Source organism: Podarcis gaigeae (assembly GCF_964106915.1).
Source record: "Podarcis gaigeae genome assembly, chromosome: 9".
NCBI classification, from domain to species: domain Eukaryota; kingdom Metazoa; phylum Chordata; class Lepidosauria; order Squamata; family Lacertidae; genus Podarcis; species Podarcis gaigeae.
The window spans coordinates 56,946,410-56,967,332 of NC_139685.1; the positions used below are offsets into that span (position 1 = coordinate 56,946,410).

Sequence of the window (20,923 nt, forward strand, 5' to 3'; positions counted from 1 at the left end):
TGATGATGATGATTTAGCAGTTCAAAAAGAACTTTATTTAAACTCAGAGCAAATGAACCAAGTCTGCATTTAGAAGAACGTGTATGGTCTCTTGGTGGTGAAGCGTGGCTTATGTTGACGACACGGAACTCTATGTGGCAGAGGGAACTTGATTTTGGAATCATGGAACTGCTTGACAGCTGGTCTGCGGCACTTGCTAGCAGCGATCTCTTCAACCTTCATGATCTGAATTGAGTGAGCACAAGCTCTGTGATGGGTTCCCATATCGCGATAGCACTGTGTAACAGCTCCAGCAGTTGTCAAATCCCTGTACTCCCTGTACATGTTATGAGTTCCACTACGAGAATCATAGTGCAGCCAGATACCAAAATTTTTCACCTTCAATGGAGACTTCTCAAAAACCTGTCCACAGTACACAATTTCCCCAGAAGATTTCTTCATCTTCTTCAGCTCAGAGACAAAGTACCAGAAACGGGACTTTGCAACAACATGATTAGATGTGCATATAATAGAGAGGTGCTGTTGGACACTTAGGAGTCGGGAGGCATCTCCCAACAACTTTGTACTCCCTCAGGGTGCCCGACGCCTTCATGGTGCTGCCACTCTGCTGCCACCCAGAAAAGGCACCCCTCTGCTTATTATGACCCTTTCTTTCAGGCACCTTCTTCTCTAGGGCTTCTGCTATTTAGATCCTCTATTGGTGGCATCACCTCTTAGCCAGTTTTCCAGTCCTTAGCCTTTTCCACACAGCTCGCGCGTCCTTAGGGTCCATGTGAAGGAGACCAACAGAAAGTCTCCCTTTCTACTGGAAGCTGAATTGTCAACATTTGATTGTTGACTGCTTTGTTCTTTGAGCACTTGTACTGCTTGTGAACATTCTGTGGCCTCACAGCAGCTCAGCCAATTGATGCCAGAGGCTTCACTGCTATGAGTCTACAGGGGTTTCACACCAAATGCATTGTAATGGCATGGAAAATCAAGCATACCATTTAAAATGTCAGAAGGAAACAGGTTTCGACATCAAGCTTGCGGAGGCTGATTAGACACAGCAAGAGAGCTTTGGAATGGGAAAGATTTTAAAACATTGTGAAAACTACCTTGATGGTTCTCTTTTAAGTTTGATGAAGTCCTGCAGCATAACATGGAAATATTTATGTACTGAGGAATTAGGCAATGCCCTCTTTTTCCTTTCTCCCCTTGTCCTTTTGAATTCCTAATTGTTTTTGAACTCCTGACACAGTTAATTAGACACTAAAAAACACAAAAAGAATTCTTACTGGCATTTGGCAATCTGTAAATTGTGTGTACATGGGTCATGTTTTGTTAACAATCTACAAAGCCCCCTGTTCTCAATTTTCTCCATTCTTTCATGCAATAATAGGTTTGGTTAAGCCTCCAGATACATGGTAAATTGGATAAAGTTTGAAGCTTTGACTCCTAATGGCTTTTCTTGTAAAGAATAGAAAAGAAAAGAAAAGAAAAGAAAAGAAAAGAAAAGAAAAGAAAAGAAGGAAGGAAGGAAAAAGATAGAAAGAAAGCTTACATATAATTAGTTCTTTTGTTCTTTTAGATGGTGCAGATTCAAGATGAACTGAATGAGGTAGAATGTTTGGGGTGACAATGAGGTTGTCTGGACCATCCTTATATGTCGTCACATCTACACCAGATGCACCATGCACTTTAACTGTCATGGCTTCCCCCAATGCATCCTGGGAACTGTGCTTCCTTAAGAGTTGTTAGCAGATCCCTCTTCCCCTCACAGAACAGAATTTTTATTTTAAAAAAACAACCCATTAAAAACAGCAATAATATTTAAAAACAGCCACATACCCTCACAACTAAAATAAATTCAGGGTTGCTGGAAACAATATATTTCAGACGTCAAATCCCTGGGTGAACAGGAATGTTTTAAAAGCCTTCCTCTTGAGTCCCATAGGGGAAGAGTAGGATGGCCAGACTTCACTGAGTATGAAATAGAGATGGTGTCACAGGGTGCCGGCCAACATGGTGGGCCTGCCAGTATCTCCTGTGGTGTCTCTTCTGGTCTTGTCTGCACTGGCTGAGCATCTCCTACATTGAATATGCTTCCTCAGACAGGTCCACCTTTCAGTGGATTCCAGGATTGGACACCCATCCTTACTTGCAACACCTCCCACAGCAGCTATGTTATGAAGGTCACCCATAGCTAGGTTTGGATGAGTCTTCCAATGTTTGTTTCTCTCAATTGGGGGGGGGGGCAATATTCAGTTCAGTTTTCCATATTTCCACATTAGTTTGTTTGTTTGTTTTTAAAAAGAAGTCCTCGTGAAAATTCATCAGCATTTTAGTTCAAATTTCTTCTAATATATTCATGTTTGTATGCAATTTTCCCCAAGGTATACATTTTTGCATAGCAACTTCTCCTGATACAACACATTTTTTAATGTTCTTTTCATTTTTACCCAAGCAAATGCATTTTTGCACATGCTCATTGACCTGCATTGCAAAATCTGGAGATCTGGGAATTTTGAAGTATGGATGTGTTCCGGTTTTTGTGTTGTTTTAGGAACTGTGAATTGCATAGTTTTACCTTTAAATTTAAATTTTACCTTTAAATTATTTAAATACTTTTAAAGAAAGAAGGCTGATCGCCGAAGAATTGATGCTTTTGAATTATGGTGCTGGAGGAGACTCGTGAGAGTCCCATAGGCTGCAAGAAGATCAAACCTATGCATTCTGAAGGAAATCAGCCCTGAGTGCTCACTGGAAGGACAGATCCTGAAGCTGAAGCTCCAATACTTTGGCCACCTCATGAGAAGAGAAGACTCCCTGGAAAAGACCCTGATGTTGGGAAAGATGGAGGGCACAAGGAGAAGGGGACGACAGAGGACGAGATGGTTGGATAATGTTCTCGAAGCTACCAGCATGAGTTTGACCAAACTGCGGGAGGCAGTGGAAGACAGAAGTGCCTGGTGTGCTCTGGTCCATGGGGTCACGAAGAGTCGGACACGACTAAACGACTAAACAACAACACCTTTAAATGTGAGCTCAGTCACATTCTTCCCACATCCCTATGCACAGCACTGTCTCAAAATTCCAAATGTGCCCACTGGATCATAAAGGTTGGTAACCGCTGGTTCAGAGCATGCTCTCTGTTCGTAAGCAATAGATAGACACAGGACTGTTCAATTACTAGGATCCCATTATTTGTTACCAACTTGTGCACCAACTCAAAAAACTTTCACCATCTGCAAATAATGAAAACATATATATATGTTTGTGATCTGTCGGATCCATAATTATTGCTGCTCTCTCCTACCTTTCACTTAGGATAAAGCAAAGGCCCCCTTGCTGATTGCCATGAGAAGAGTTCCCATTCTTCAGCGAATGGTTTGCCCATGAGTAATGCCATTGACTTCAAAGCAAGAATGTTTGTGGCTAAGAGTGTGTGGGACCTTTGCTCATCAAGCTGTGCCTGCCTGTTCAAACTTCTTAAGCATCACTAGAAAAACAATGGTGTGTTGTGTTTAGAGGGATCATGTGATTTTCTCTTCACTTGGATATTAAGTGAAGAAGACAGGCACCTTAAAAAAAATCAAATAGCCTTATAGGAAGACTGGGAATGTCCACATCAACTGAAGTAATTCAAAACTCTAATCTGCTCCATCTAAGTGGATGTCTTCCAGCACTCCACTGGTTCCCAATTTTTGTCAATGTGCTGCTACAATTGTGGTGCCAGAACAAGCCATATCCCTACTGGTGATACATAGCCAAAGGCTATGCCTTCCCCAGAACTCTTCCATGCTGTTTATAATGTTTCTTCTCAACATGTTTTTCCTTGTTGCCTTTTGAGCATTGCACACTGAGCTCTGGTTACAGTGCTTAGATACACGGGTGCAATTTCTGCGTGCATTTCTGCATGCGTGCAAAATTTAGGATTCCACTAGATTTGATAAGGAACTAACTGAGACCACCTAGCTCTTATTCCTCCAGCAAATCCTCCCCTTCCATTCACGAAGCCTGTGTAGCTCTGCACCCTCAGAAAGAATGACTGAACCCAAAGAAATCTAGCCAAGACACAATTCACACAATGTAGTGATTGTCATCATTAGGTAACTGTGTGAATGCCTTTCAAAAGGAAACAGCTGCCATGGGAGGCCCCCTATCCAGATTGGTACCCTGTTGGTAGGTAAGAGGGCTTTAGCCCTTTATGCAGCTTACAACTTGGTTGAACTACATCCCTTTGAACTCTTTGGATGCAGCAATTATTTTGTTTTGTGTAGGGTTGGCTAGAAGTTCTTAAGCAAAGAGGCAAGCCAACTCTGCCGTATTTAGGAATGGTCCAAGAAATCTGAAGGGAAGCAAAACAGATACCTTCCCAATCACTCCCCTCCCCCCAAACTGGCCTAAAATTTGTTGAAATATCTGTCCTTAATTATTTTTTTAAAAATAAATGGCTGCCTATACCTTTAGAAGGTTTACATCAGATCTTCTGAAATGCTGCCCAGAATAGATAATAGGCTCAACAAAGATGCTTGCAAGAGCATGAAAGAGCATTTATATACATGGGCTTTTCTCAGTAATGTTTCAATTTCTTCTCCAGTGGACACCAGCAATAATCAACTGCCATGTGCTCATTGTAGAACAATGATGGTGATAATTACAACTAGTTCTGTGTTCATTCACTGCAGACCAAGATTGATTAAGTATTTTGGGTTGGATCGAAAGATGTACTTTTCACACACAAAAATGTATCTTCCATCTGCAGAAGGGCTATTTTACACTTAGCACTGTAGCACTGCATAAGAAAAACATTTTTCTACACATACTCACACAACCCTCTCTATCCTACGCCAAGCAAGCAAGGGGCATTATCAGAGTACAAAGAGAAATCCCAACCAGGCAAAAACACTCAGGGCATGGAGCAAGGCCATTGAGAGGTATGGTTTGAGGAAAGTTTCAAGGGCCATACAAAAAGGCCAAGAGGGCCACCACCATTTTCTTGTTATGGATTTGCAGTGATCAGTTCCTGGTGTCAGGTCTTTCCATAATCTCTACATTCAGTGAAGGGTCAGAATTTGAGCAAAATCATAAATTCCTGAGTTTAGGAAGGGCTGACTTCCTCATGGTGATGGTGAGACATTGAAGAAACAATGGTGCCGATGGCCAGCCATTAGCACCTCGGTGGAAGTCATCAACCAGGCAGAAGGCTCTGTCAGGCACAGAGGGACGTTGTCAGGGCAACAGGGGGGGCATGGTGTCACCTCAGGGAAAGAGAGTGTCCTTTTACAACAGATTTTGGGAGCAGGGATTTCTGGTGCAGGAAGTAGGCAAAATTCTATGCATGTTGGCTGGGTAAGGTTGCACCAAGAGACCGGAGGTCATGACTGGTTGTTGTTTTTGACCCAATATTGCTGAAGCTATGAGAGGAACCATGAGAGAGAGACTTGGGGTGTGATGTTCTGCACCCTCTCCATGGAAGGTGTAAAATAAACAGTATTTCTTAAAGCCACCAGTCTCCACTGTGCCTTGATTTTCCATTGGAAACACAACTCTGGTTAGGTGCCAAGACCCCAGGAATCTCTTGCTGCTACTTCTCAGCTGAGATTGAGGTGGCCTGTAATGATATGAATGAATGTGTAAACCCTAGTGAAAGATCTTGTGCAAGCATTTGCAGAATAGTGCCCATGGCTAGTTTCCTTCTACTCATCATTCTTTGAAGCCAACCCTCCAAATCTGCCCACACAGATTTATGCTTATCCACTGAAATAGAGAGTAGTGTTCTATAGAAGAGAAAACTATGAACTGTAGAAATAAACATTGGTTTACTTCCACAGTGAGGTTAGCAGTTCTCTCATGCCGTCCAAAAGGAAAAATAGAAGACCTAAAATCTAATGAAACATTAAGGGGGAGGACACAGATTTTTTGAATTCATGTAATATTGTGAGCCGAAACTGATTGTAGATTTCAGAATTTGGAGAGTAATGCTACATGGTTAATATTAAAAGAGAACTTCTCATGTGTCCACATAATTTTAATTCCACCTTTTAAAAGTACCATAGTGTCAGTCCCACTGCAGGGCTTTTAAAAAACATTATGTATCCTAGAGCCTTCCTTTCATGTATTAAAAGCCGGAACCTGGAATGCGTCCAAGTTAGATCAAAGCTATGAAATATTCCCAATAGATGGGGCTAGAGAGTACCAGGAAATATTCTAAACATAACATAGTGTGTTCTGAAACAACACAGGTATTCTGGCATGGAGACCTGACACCCAACACTAATTATGACTACTAATTAGTAGATTTTTAAAAAATGTGCAGCCAGAATAAGCTGGATAACCTTCTGTTTGCGGGATCCTGCAAAGTAGATTTTGGGTTGCATAGAGGGAGCGGGGAAAGAAGTCCAGCTATATCAGAGGAACAGTGCTGGCACAGCACTGAACACAGCCCATAGTTGAGTTGGAAAATAGGGTAGCTAGTTGAAGAGAAGAGAAGTTATGGAGGCAGAGATATGAAGAGTTGAGGAGTTGAAGAGCTGCAAAAGCAAGAAAGAACTGAAATCTTTAAGAGAGTTGGAACACTGTAAACTGTTAGAGAGCAAAGATGAACCAAGGAAGGAGCCGAGAGAAGGCCAGAAAGGGACCCAGAAGATGAGCTGACAGATGCAAATTGATAAGTTCAGGCTTAGTTTGAGGGAATCGTAGGGTAGGTATATCTGGATGCATTTAGCTGTGTACATTATTATTATTATTTGCCCATGTGGGTAGCTACTGAAGCAGTGAAATTGGGGTTTATTCCTAAAATTATTTTCTCACAAACTATTTAACTTCTTGCCTTACTAAAACCTTATGTAAAAACATATTTTGTTTGGAGGTAGGGGAGAGAAATTGTCAGAAGTCTTGTTATTCACATACAGTATAAGGGCTGGTTCAGGTAGTTAAAGTTCAAAAGGGGTTAGTAGAGGTAGCCAAAGAAACTTACAATTTATTTCCCTTCAATAAGCACTAATGATGAAGCTTTGGTAATTTTCTGCTTTGCTCAATCAATTGGTTAGTTAAAAGGAAGCTGACAACCCTTATTTTGGCTTTACATACCATAAATTGCTCAGGGTTAGTGCTTTGCATGTGACCATAAGCATTGAAATGCATTAAATGGCCAAGAATATTAGCCCCTTTGATCCCAAGAGACAGCTCCTCCCCTGTAAACATTGGATTCCTGCCTTCATAAAGTTAAAGTGCTGAAAGCAGATAATGATGCAGTCTTGATAGCTGGCCAATAACTATGAATTGAAGTTATATTTATCTTAACATCTATGCATTTCTCACATGCAACAATACTTTTTGAAAAGTTGTTTTCAATGCATTGAATATGTTCCACTGGATCAGTACACTTCTATGATATTTTGTGATTTTGGATATATTAGTTGAGTTTAAATTCAGTCCACAGACATATTCAATAGACTCATCTGCCCACCCACTCTCAGAGGCATAACCTTTAGATACGAAGGTTGAGGAAGTAATCTGATTAATGGTAACTCTGAAGATGAGTGCACATACTGCTTCTGCTGCTTCTTCTTCTTCTTTTTTTTAAAAAAAAGCAGAAGAGGGACTTGAGGGGGACTGTGGATTTACCAAGAAAATATAAGAAAACAAGAATTGGTCCTGGTATCTCCCACCCTATTTCAAGAAAACTCAATATGGAAAAGCACTGCCTGAATCTATCTCAAAAAACAAAATTGTACAGCTGGAAAAGGTTGACTGGTGTGAGATTCACACAGCTGATATGGCATTTGCTGCCACAAGATGAAGTAATGGTCACCAACTTGATTAGCTTTCAAAGGGGATCAGTTAAATTCACAGAAGATAAGGTTATCAATGGCTACTAGCTATGACAGCTCCATTGTTCTTGGCACCTTTCTGTCCAGAGAGACAATGGAGTCAAATCGCTGTGTTAGTGAAGAGATTTCCCCAGAGTGCATGCCTAGGCAATGTATATGGAGGTCCTGGGCTGGCAAGACAACAAAAGCCCCCTCTTTGCTTCGCTAATGTGGTCCAAAGGAAATCAGTGCAATATGATTGACACCAGCTTGGCTGCAGGGATTACCATCTAACAATCTTAGGGACTCTACTCTGGTTTTGGGTAGGGTTTAATCCTTAGTTTTTTCTTCTCCTGAAGATATCTTACAAGGCAGCAGAATTTTAGGACCACAGTTTTCCACAGTTTTCCTTCTCCAAGATGTAGTACCTTCCCAGGTTGACAAGCCTCATCTTGTCTGCTCAATGTGCCAGAGTCTGTCTTCACATGCAGGGGAAGTCCCTAACTCACTGAGGGTCTAAGACCCATCAGATGCCCTCAACTAGTTTAGCCGACCAGTTGAAACCCTTTCCCAGGGTGTGTCTGCTGTCACATCCTGATGGCTTCTGGAAGCCACAGGTGAGAGCTGAGTGCAAGGTGGGGACCAGAGGTGGACAAACTACCCCAGAAGGAGCACAACATGTTCCCCACGAGAGTTACTGTCAGAGACTGGCTGGACGACGAGGAGTGGTGGGAAACGCTACCCAGGGAACCCACAAACCCCAGAGGAGGAAGGCTCAGAGCCAGGGAATTGGTTCTGACTCAGGAGAGGTCAAGCAGATTGAGAGGAGCGGCTGGATGCTGAAAGGGTAACAGGGTTTAGTGAGGAGGGAGAGGCAGTGACAGAGAGCTGTTCAGACCCTGAGGCTGAAGCAGAGGAGGGGGGGGTCAGGTCAAGAGGCTGCTGAAGAATCCTGGAAGTCTCCCTCTCCTGCTGCTCCCCCTGGTCTCCAAGAACGTGCAGGATAATGACGAGAGAAGAAGAAGAAGAAGAAGAAGAAGAAGAAGAGGAGGAGGAGGAGGAGGAGGAGGAGGAGGAGGAGGAGGAGGAGGAGCAGGAGGAGGAGCAGGAATAGGAGGAATTTGGATTTGATATCCCGCTTTATCACTACCCTAAGGAGTCTCAAAGCGGCTAACATTCTCCTTTCCCTTCCTCCCCCACAACAAACACTCTGTGAGGTGAGTGGGGCTGAGAGACTTCAGAGAAGTGTGATCAGCCCAAGGTCACCCAGCAGCTGCATGTGGAGGAGCGGAGAAGCGAACCCGGTTCACCAGATTATGAGTCTACTGCTCTTAACCACTATACCACACTGGCCAGAGACCAGAGGTGTGCAGACGTAGTTTGAGACTGCTTGGGAAACATCCAGGAGCCTGAGAAACATCCTGGCAACAGCTCTATAGGGTCAAGACCGACTGGGAAGTGTTGCTAATTTGTATGCCATTTCCTTGAATAAAGAGTTAACTTCACTGACAACTGCCTCTGCCTCTTCGTGCCAACCTGCACCTGATAGGTACTACCCCTTCCCTATACATCCAGATAGCTGCATAGTGCCTCCAATATCATAGGAGGCATATCTCAAAACACCAGTTTCCAGGGAAAAACAGTGAAAGAGAGCTAGTACCCTCATGTCCTGCCAGTTGGATTCCCATGGGCACCTTGATTGGTCACGGTGGGGATATGTTTGTGGTCCAATGCAACAGGATTCTCTTCTTTGGTCCCAAATGATCTTTTCTGAACTGTAGCTATGCTTGAAACTAGGAAAACAGCAGCTATGGTAATGGATTATTCATCTGAGTAGACATTTTGTCCACTCAAACCACAGCAGAAGCTTGTCTTCTCTGCATATTTTGCCTTCATACATTATTACAGTAAGCTGAGTAAAATAATGGAACGAAAGAGAAAGGCATTCCCAGCTGGCCAGAACAGCAGAAAAGAGAAACTGGATAACGTCTGTGAAAATTACTGTGGTGAAATTAGATGTGTACGTTAATAGAATATTATAGGAGAAATAAAGAACTCCGACTTTTAACTAGCCAATCACCCACCAGAATCGCATGCAAAAATATATTATATGTAGCATGCCAGAAAGGGGGGCTTTCTAGAACAATTTGTGACACCACATAAGTTTATTTGGGCAATGTAGAGATCTCTCAGAGGGCTACATGCATACTGCAAAGTTTGAGGTGGGGGGGGGGGTTGCTCAAGGGTAATGAAAGAAAAAAACCCAGAAAATTGTTCCTGACATATATAGCGCACTAAATAATAAAGGCCTTAAAATTTTATGACACTCCCAGGATAAAGGGAAGTCTGTTTTGATAGCAGATTTAATTCTCTGCAGTTATAAAACACCAAGATTTACACAAAATTAGGGAGTGTAGTGAACCAGTGATGTACGCCAGAAATGTCACATCCTAGCGCACCATTAATTAATATATTACGGAACTGTCCCGAGACTCAAGTATTGTGGGCAGAGAAGTATTAATGGTAATAAAAGATCGCCTCAGATGGGATACCTCTGCGACTTCAGAAAGGATGCATTCTAAGCTTCAGAATGAGACTACCACATGCAAACAATAAAAATGAAAAATAAGATGTCACTTTGAATTTGCCTGGCTAGGCAAGTGCGTGCGTTGCTGATATTGGGGTGGTAGGGCTGGGGGGGGGAGACGTATTTCCTATTACACTTGTTGTAGAAGGATCAGGGAAGTGACAGAAAGAGGCTTGAGAAAATATACTGCTCTTGGACTCTGCTACGAGGTTGTAAAGTTGTTTCAGATATGAAATCAAAGATGGCATATGCCTCAGGCTTTCATGGGTCAGACAGCCTGTTCCTGACAAACTTTTCTTGAAGTTCAGGAAGTCTTCTCTTGGTCAGCCTGCCTCTGAAAGAAAAGTAGTAACTTTCCAGATTTGAACTGTTCTGGCATTTGCGTTGGGGCGATCTGCATGCCTCTCTACAGCGGGAGCAAATGAGAAGCATCTGCTGGTGCCGCTTAGTCAAAAAAATCACTTTACTGAATGTGTCAAACAACAGCAGCATAAGACCTTTAGGAAATCACCCTATTGAGAAAGAAATGTGTCCATAATGCTAAGGGAAAGAGAAGGCCTCTTTGCAGGTGAAACATCAAGCAAAGACATCACCACTAACTTTCATTAAGAGGTAAAGGTAAAGGTACCCCTGCCCGTACGGGCCAGTCTTGCCAGACTCTGGGGTTGTGCGCCCATCTCACTCAAGAGGCCGGGGGCCAGCGCTGTCCGGAGACACTTCCGGGTCACGTGGCCAGCGTGACATCGCTGCTCTGGCCAGAGCCAGAGCCAGAGCCGCACACGGAAACACCGTTTACCTTCCCGCTAGTAAGCGGTCCCTATTTATCTACTTGCACCCAGGGGTGCTTTCGAACTGCTAGGTTGGCAGGCGCTGGGACCGAACGACGGGAGCGCACCCCGCCGCAGGGATTCGAACCGCCAACCTTTCGATCGGCAAGCCCTAGGCGCTGAGGTTTTACACACAGCGCCACCTGCGTCCCTTAACTTTCATTAAATGTATGCTAAAGCAATAAGCCTCCATGTGAATTTTCGTTCCCATTGCATAACCTTGCAATACAAAGTGGGATTCAGGGGCAAACAATGTGGAAAAATTCAGAAGACAGCTCCATAAAGTTGGCCAGCTCTGAAGGAGACGAAAGATGGAGAGAAACACCCAACGGCAGCAGCAAACTGACCTTTCGCTGCCCTTCTTTTGTCCAAAGAGCAAGCATCTGCAGCACTCAGAGATTTGTACAGCTCAGAAGGAGCATGTAAACATTTTCCTGGAGCACACCTAAAATATCCGTCACCTTTCCTTGCACCACTTGAGCCCTTTAAGCTGTTCAACTTTTCACCTGTGCACCTGTTAACACATTTTAAGGAAGTGCTAATGTTACCCAGAATGTATCAAACTAGGAAATACATCACCTAAGTGCATCCTGGCAAGAATAAATTAAGTGAGTTAAGAACAAAATGAGCTGTTGCAGTCCAAGATACTGGAAACTAACCAAATAATTAATAGTTCACTGAAAGATTATCCTCATCTGATATTTCTACACTTGTGAGGAATCCATCCCAGCTGCAAGCGGATGCAGGCATCACATCTGTCAATCCGCAATGCTGGCTAACTTTAAACAAACAGGCGCCCTGTGCTTGTTTTCCGACATCTTCAGAACAAGCAGACAATGTTTCAAAAGCAATAGGGTACTTGTTCCCATTTATTTAAGCTGATCATTTAAACGGTAAAAAACCTAAAAACAGCATTCGCACTATTTCATAAGTTATGTACGCTTATGACCTCATTTTCTTCCCCAAGCAAAACATGGTTTTGCTGAATCTGTTGGTAGTAATAAACTGATCACACAATGGTGTTGACAGAGACAACATAATCACAAATATGTGACATTTCAGTTATCCCCTGCCCCCAATTTCAAAATCTAAACTTTGGATGAGGAATTTTGAGTTCAAATTTACAATTTAAATGTGAAATGTGTACCTGAAAAATATGAGTTATTTCAGTTAAGGTTGAAGAATTAAAATGTTTGAAAAGCCTATAGTTGACATCTCTTGTGGCAAATTTCAAATATGTGTGTTTCAAATATGAAAGTTCATAGGTTGTCTAATACAATTTACAACTGTATGCTGTTTGCCTGATGAGGTCTGTTAAAAATTGCTTTCACAGCATGCAGATTTTGCTGAATACCACAGCAGAGATGGGAACCTATGACCCTCTAGATCAGCGGTTCTCAACCTGTGGGTCCCCAGATGTTGTTGGACTACAACTCCCATCATCCCTGAGCTCTGGCCTTGCTAGCTAGGGGTGATGGGAGTTATAGTTCAACAACATCTGGGGACCCACAGGTTGAGAAAGGCTGCTCTAGATATTGCTGGCCCTCCACCCCTGACCATTGGCCATGCTGTATAGGACTGATGGAGACCAACAACTTCTGCAAGCTCTGGTACATTGAGCAGCCGAGACCAGCAGCCGGTCCAACAGTCAAGAAGGAAGTTTCTGTATGTCATGTAGAGGGAAGTGACGGGCAGATGGGGCTCATCAACCTGGGAAGGTAGCCCATCTAGAATCCTAAACTACTTCTGCTTTCTGGGATATCTTCAAGAGAAGAAAAAGGAGTAAATCCTACATAAATCTGGAGTGGAATCCCTAAGATTGTTGGATGGTGCCTTGTATGCCTCCTTACGGCAATTCCTGCAGCCAAGCTGATGTCAATCATACTGCTCTGCTTTTCTTTGGACCACATCAGTGAGGCCGAGAGGAGGGTCTTGTCCTCTGGGCAGCCCAGGACCTCCATACACACCAGCCAGGCTTGCACCCCAGGGAGGTTACTTCAGTGATGCTAATGCAGTGCTTTAACTTCATCCCAAGTGGTGCGCTCCATTTTCTCTCAAGACAGACGGATACCAATAAATTCAACTAAGTTTTACTCAGCGCAGACCCTTTGAAATGAATGGACCTAAATTGGTCATGTCCGTTAATTTCAATGTGTCTACTGATATTGGATACAACCCCTAGCCTGTAGGATTAAGGAGTTCTTAAATATGGTTTTCCTCAGATAACGTGTGCTGTCTGTGGGGTAGAAGTGTAGAAAATCCTTTATGTCAGCAGATATATTTAGGCATTCATGGAACCACAATCCTGGAATGAGGATCTTTGGTTTGTTATTGTTGGATGTCATCCTTCGCATGATATAGCTCACAATTTATGGGGCACAAATGCTATGAGTGCTTCCTATAATACAAACTGGAATTCTGAAAGTATTTTTCTTATTATAGAAATCACACACATCAGAAGCATTTTGTCCAGAGTAGACCTCTGAAGCTGGTGTGCTTACTCCAGGGTCAATGTTTTCAGACTTCTTGTATGAAATAATTTCATAGGTTCATTACATAAATACCAGCTTCTCATGTCCAGTCCCCGGCCTAGTTCAGCTGGAGCTCCTGAATTAGAATTAATCTCATTCATCCTGATTTAAAGCTGCAGACATCATCTAATGCACACACAGAGCACATAGACTTTACATGGGGCTCTCCTCTCTTTGAAGGACTGACTGGTCCAAGTCCAGCCTAGACAAAGAAACCATAAGAAGTAAAAGAAGGGGCCTTGAAGTTACTCATCAGCTGTCATTACCTCAACAACATACTGAGCTGGCACACTGGTCACCTGAAAACAGTATTCCTTAGTATGATGGGATGCAGAGGTGCCTAGTTGCCCCCAAGTTTGAGAGGGCCTGGCATGCATTGAGTATGTGTGATGTCGGATTGTTGTTGTTGTTGTTGTTGTTGTTGTTGTTGTTGTTGTTGTTGTTGTTATATCTTGTAGACAGTGATGCATGTTAAAACACTGTGTGATTTATCACATTAAAGTTCAAGAACGATTTATCAGAATTGGCTTTGTTGTATTTTGCGCCACAGCAACAAATGCCCAGGCGATCACACTCTTCTGCCCCAAAACCCAGTGATCCTAAACCAACATATCCCAACTCTTTTAGCAATGGGTCCTTGGCGTATTGAGAACAACTAGAGGAAGGAAATCCTATAGACTAATATTTCAGCTAATGCCTTCTTCGTGAGGCATTCCGCCAAAATGTTAATCTGAAGCATTTCCTTCCTGCCGTTTTATTCAGACTTACCCTTGAGTGTTTGCAGTGATGGATATAGCTTTTAATGGACTCACTCTGACTATGGACAGTCTCAAAGGTAGGCAACGAAAAATCACAATGCGATCAGTCTGTACCTGGAACATCTGTACCACGAATGCTCGTAGATTTCCATCATTGATCTCAGCCAACTGCTTATATTCCAGAACCAAATCCACAAAGCAGTCACCCACCGATAAATCCTTCTTTCCATTATTTTAAAAGACTTTAGCAGCAGCTGGGATGACAGAATTTCCACTCATTGGGGATTCTTATAGAGATTGCACAATATTTTACCAGATTCAGGACATCTTTCATCGTTTTCGAGTGTTTATTTTGGGAATCGCCTCAGCAAGTGTGCTTTAAACTTCATTTACACTCATGAGATACTATTAAGGTTCTTTATTTTAAAAAATAAAAAAATTATCTAATACATTTGAATCTCAATTCTTTCTAAAGCGTTACCTGTTTAACTTCAATTAGCATTGCCATACAGAGGATGAGGCTGGAACCGTATTAGATTTACTCCACTGGGATATTTCAACTAGGGATGTATGGATCAGTCTATTTCACATAAGCCCACTCACAAATTACGACCACTTCATCCATCCTCATCATCATCATACTGTTTCCAGATTAATCTGAGGTTTTAAAAATTGATTGAAATGTATTTATTTTATCACATATTGCATAGTTGAACAAGTATTTCATCTTAATATACATGTATTTTATTTTAATATACACATTTCCAATCAAATTTGATCCTAAAAATACATATTAACACATTTTAGGACATTTTTTGAACTCAATACTATACCACAAAATTCAGAGTAGCACAAAATATGTATAATTATATTCTGATCCAATGATTTCTGTGGGAGTCCTCCAGCTGCACAGTGAGAATGAAACCATTATAACTTCTCTCAAAGCTCATGTTTCTTTAAGGAAGCATTCCTATATGCATAGTTATTTTATTTATTTCATAAAATTTATACGCCGCTTGGCTGTATAAAGGGGAGAAAACCCTTAAAGCTGTTTACAAAAAGATAAAACCAAAAAAGAGAGAAAAATTCACAGCAGTACAAAACATACAACTTACCTTGACTATTTAAGCATCAGGTTGTCTTGTCTAAACAAGAATGTTTTTCTCAGGTGCCAAAAAAACAAAAAAAAGTACAGTGAAGGCACCTGCTTGATCTCAATAGGCAGAGAGTTTCCAAGTGCTGGTGCTGCCATACTATGCGATTAAGTTCTTACAAATGTGGAACAGGTATTATGTGGCCCCTTTAGCAGAGCCAGTTCTGCTGATCTAAAACTAATAGCTGAGCAGGGCTCTACAAGCAAAGTGGAGGAGGGGAGGAAGGACTGCTAACTGTTCAGAACTACATAAGAAGAGCCTGTTGGATCAGGGCTGTCAGGTTTGCAGGTGGTTGCCAGGACTCTGATCTGTGTTTTTCAGGTTTTATTTAGTGCAAACTATGTACAGTGCAGAAACCCAAAGTTCATGTCTGTCTCAGTCACTTGCAGATTCTGGGAGTGCCCCCTTCCGGGGTTTTCCCCAACATAAGAACTTGGCCACCCCAAATCTCCGCCTCCCCTCCTTCCATTTCACCCCTCTGCGAAAGCTGGGAGACAGAAGTGGCATGTCTGTTTCCTGACCAGCCTGGCTAAGTGATGCGCTTGGGATCACAGTAGCATCTGTGAGCCTTTCCCTCGCCTCGCCCCTCCTTTCCCCCTCTGCTTCACTGGAGGTGTGGCTCACTCCACTGCCTGACGAAGAGCTACTTCTCAGCAACGTTGGAGGCTCCCTGTATTCTTGTGCCCCCCCCTTTTCGATGGCAGTCCCCTGACAAGGCACATAGCCCACACAGTCCAGCATTCTGGTCTCACAGTGGCCAAAAATGTCTATGGAAAGTTCATAAGGAACAGCATTCTCCCCTCCTGTGGTTTCCAGCAACTGGGGTAAATTCTGTTTTCAAGTTGTGATAACTAATCCCCGAATTTCCTGATTTTTAAAAAAATTGCATCTGCATCCCAGCTTACCAAAAAAACCCAACCCTAACTCTATTGCTTTAGAAGAGTATTTGAGGATTATATAACCAGCCTTGTTCATTCAGAGAATGAAACGTACTTAGGAGATGGTCCAAATTCATTCAAGATATTAGATCCTCCCACAGGCTTGGTGGCCTTTGAATAAACTCCAGGCTGACACAACATATGGGGTGAAGAACAGATCCCTTGCTATTCCAGGGCCGGAAAAAAACTGGGAGGGATGCCTCATTTTGAAAGGTGTGGGTCTGTCCTCCTGCTCTGTGTAAAAGGAAAATTGTGTCACCCAGAAAGACAGCTCACTACTGCAGAGAGCTCCAAAGGAACTTTCCCTCATTGCATGCATCAACAACAAATAACAAATGCATGGAAATGAAAAATGTGCGAGCCAATTCCAGTTATTACTCTATGCAGAATGCCATTTCCCTCCCCCCCCCTATATTTGGAGTCTCTCACATGACTCTGAAGTCATTGTTGTCACCAGATGTGTGGTTTTCTTCCTCCTTCAGAGATGACTTCATGATCAAACTGGGACTTTATTGCATTTTTGATCCTCCTAAAATCCATGGCTGTGCAAATTAATGTTTTGGGTGCTGGAGATAGTGTGCTTCAGAATGCCAGTTGCAAGAAAGTGCAGGGACATGGAGAATGCACTTCTGGGCTTGTGGACTTCTAGGCATCTGGCTGGCCACTGTGAGAACAGAATACTGGGCTAGGAGGGCTAGCAAACATTATAACTGCAACCATGTTGTGTTTTTTTCCAGCCATGGGAGGTATCAACTCCTCAAACACAAACTGATGCTAGGAGGTCATACTGAATTATATGTTATTGTTATGCTTCTAAAAACGGAACAACCCACCCTAACAATGTGGATCTTGACCCCTGACAGTTGGGTCCAGTCGTGGATGACTCTGGGGTTGCGCCGCTCATCTCACTTTACTGGCCGAGGGAGCCGGCGTTTGTCCACAGACAGCTTCTGGGTCATGTGATCAGCATGACCAAGCCGCTTCTGGCAAAACCAGAGCAGCGCATGGAAACGCCGTTTACCTTCCTGCCAGAGCGGTACCTATTTATCGACTTGCACTTTGACGTGCTTTCAAACTGCTAGGTGGGCAGGAGCAGGGACCGAGCAATGGGAGCTCACCCCATTGCGGGGATTCAAACCGCCAACCTTCTGATCAGCAAACCCTAGGCTCTGTGGTTTAGATCACAGCACATGTGAATCTTGATAAACTGTAATAAGAAGGTTGAATCCACTCTGGAGGGGCACGTCTGCCTGCACATTTCATTCACTTACATGAAAAGCAAGGGAAAGACATCACTGTTTTTAGTTCCAGCATTAGAGTCAATGTGGGCGAAACAGAACTTCAGATTTAACAAATAAGACTTGAACCCAAATAACAAATAACATTGGAATGGCACAGAGTGGACATGGGACAGTTCAGAATGCTTCCAAAGTTAGGGTTGCCATATTTCAAGTAAAAATCTGGACATTTTGCTGATTTCCCAAAATTCACCCCAGATGCTAATTCCGTCATTGGAAAATCTGGACATATGGCAACCCTATCAAACTATACTGTAGCTTTGCTTAGTGAAGATATGCAAATGACAATTTATTAAGTTGCCTTGTTTCTACTCACCATAATTAAGATTAACTGCAGTTAAGGGTTCAGATGATACACTAAACTTCAGTTAATATATAACAGAATGGAAAGCTTTCAATCCCCTTTTCACAGCTGTGCCAGCCCAGGATTCACTATGACTTATTCTTCTTGCACTAAGCCATGGTTTAGCATTCTGTCTGGATGCAGCAAAAGTTTCTCTGAATGCAAATAGCACCTTATTCATTCCAGTGAAGTCAAATCTATGCAAGCATTCCTTTGAATATCCAGATGGGCAAGATACTTTCTCCATTTATCTGAATGATTTAGCTGTGAACGAAAGCTCTGGACTGTGGATCAGGGATGGGGATCAGGTATAGATTTTCAGTTGCCATCAGGATGAGGAGTGAGTTAGAAGAACAAGTAACTTTTTGCATATGGACGGGAATTGGAGCTGCGATCTTCTCCCCCTTTCTCTCCACACTTTGCACCTCTTGACGGAAAAGAAACTAACACAAACAGAAAGCCTCTTGACTCCAAGGTATAAATGAAGAGCATCAGGCCAGGATCCAAACAGCCCCATAGCCATGCACAAATGCTTCCACATGTGTACGAAAGCTTCCCTGGAGGCTGTTGTCCAACCGCAGCTCTTTGCACCGTGTTGGACGCTGTTCTTGAAAATCCCTTGTGTTTCAAGACAAGCTTTTCAGGTTTGGGAGCATTGTGGTCAGGGGGCCTCAGCATCCCTATTGCATATATGGGACTCCCCACACAGTCCTTTGAATCCAGGCCCACAACTATTTTCACCATCTGGCCAGGACTTCAAGAACATTTGCTCCACTCCACTGAAGTCAATGGCAAAACTCCTGCCAACTTTAATGGAAGTAACACCAAGCCTGAAATTTAAGTTTCAAGGAATGCTGAACTGTGAAACAATCTACTTTGTTTTTCCTTTTACCCTTACGAAACAATTTGATTCCTCATAAATCATCCATATGCATGTCACTTTCCAGCAGAAAGGGTATTCAAACAGCAAAAATGTTTATAGATAGAGGCAAAGGCAAACAAATGTTATTAATTTCATCTAACTCTAGAGAAATTAATTTTAACACTTGCCAGAAGGTGGTTTGCTATGCAGTAGGATCTCACCCAAACATGTTTCCTTGCTCTTCTTCTCCAAAAAGACTTCCAAAGGCAATGGCACCATGTGAAAAACAACAACGGAAACTCTCCGTCAAAATTTATTAGAGGTATTGCTAACTGTGCAACCCACAAAATAAACCAAGCCTGGGACACATGCTAAAAAGGAGGCCCATGGATATATTTGTATGGGGTGGGGGAGTATTCTGGGCAAAGGGAACCTCGTAAAAGGATTAATAAACATGGGCAATCATTACCTAAGTGATACAACTTGCAGTTCTCACAAAGCCAAGCTGCAAAGTGGTAACACAGAACAGTAACTTAAGGAACACTCACATTTAAGTAATTCATTGAACCTTGGCTCTCTTCTCAGGAGCTATATTTTTTCCATCAATGGCTACTACTGATGATGGCTATGTTTGTATCACAAAGCCTCTATAAATGGACATCAAAGAATTGCAATGGAAATGGAAATTGGTGCAGAAATTGCCAATGTTTGTTTATTCATCCCATGTCCGGAACGGAAATCAATTGATGGCTATAATCAGCATTCAGTGTTGTTGTTGCTTGCAGTCCACAAACAATATGCAATTGATTTGCATGGTTTCCCTATTTGCATTGTGTTTCCTTTGCAATGCAAAGGGAGTGGGCAACATAATTTATGTAATTTCAATTCAGCAGACAGTGAGAGAAACAATATGGTTTTTGACAGAAGGCAAACTTCAGAGGAACAGAAACAGTGCTGCATGTGAGGAATACAAGTGTAAAAGGGAAATGATACCTTTTTACATGGGACGTGGGTGGCACTGTGGGTAAAACCGCAGTGCCTAGGACTTGCCGATCGCATGGTCGACGGTTCGAATCCCCGCGGCGGGGTGCGCTCCCGTCGTTCGGTCCCAGTGCCTGCCAACCTAGCAGTTCGAAAGCACCCCCGGGTGCAAGTAGATAATTAGGGACCGCTTACCAGCGGGAAGGTAAACGGCGTTCCGTGTGCTGTGCTGGCTCGCCAGATGCAGCTTGTCACGCTGGCCACGTGACCCAGAAGTGTCTGCGGACAGCGCTGGCTCCCGGCCTATAGGGTGAGATGAGCGCACAACCCTAGAGTCTGGCAAGACTGGCCCGTACGGGCAGGGGTACCTTTACCTTACCTTTTTACCTTTTTACATCCCTGTCTCTATGCCACTTAACACAGATTTTATTTTATTTTTGGCTGGAGAATGGCATCACAAAAATCAGAGAAGTATCTGTGCTGAAGTATAGCTGCCTTTTGGCTTGCACATTGTTTCAAGAAGCATGAATGAAAATGCAAATGAAACCTCAATTCTCCCCCCAAACCTGCTGATGGGATTGTGCTTCCAGGCTAGAGACCAGAGCTACCAAGTGGATTTGAACCTGGCAACCCTCAAGTGCCTATAGAAGATAGGTTAGTGACCAAATCCCCTTGGCTAAGTGTGTTCCCTCCCATTAAGATGACAAAGAAATATTCCAGACAACATTGAGAGTACTGGGACGAAGCCTGTGGCTTTTCAAAAAGAGCTCACTCAGATCTCTGAAATCCCATTGCATCTGTCTCCATCTCTGTTACATTTGCTGCTTTTCAAATCGCCTGAGTTATGT

The 20,923-nt window shown here is 42.9% G+C and overlaps 1 long non-coding RNA gene and 1 pseudogene across 2 annotated transcripts in view; both read right to left on the reverse strand.

Moving 5' to 3' along the window:
* The window catches only part of LOC310852949, a 46,062-nt gene that overhangs the window by 8,270 nt on the left and 16,869 nt on the right, over positions 1-20,923 (reverse strand). The window contains exons 2-3 of the long non-coding RNA XR_014568474.1: positions 19,283-19,351; positions 628-1,251 (exon numbers count right to left, since the gene is read on the reverse strand). This is a non-coding gene — a long non-coding RNA (uncharacterized lncRNA). The remainder of the gene's footprint in view (positions 1-627; positions 1,252-19,282; positions 19,352-20,923) is intronic.
* Positions 13-600, reverse strand: LOC310852853 (large ribosomal subunit protein eL20 pseudogene; annotated as a pseudogene). Its single transcript has one exon. The product of its transcript is annotated as a large ribosomal subunit protein eL20 pseudogene (transcript).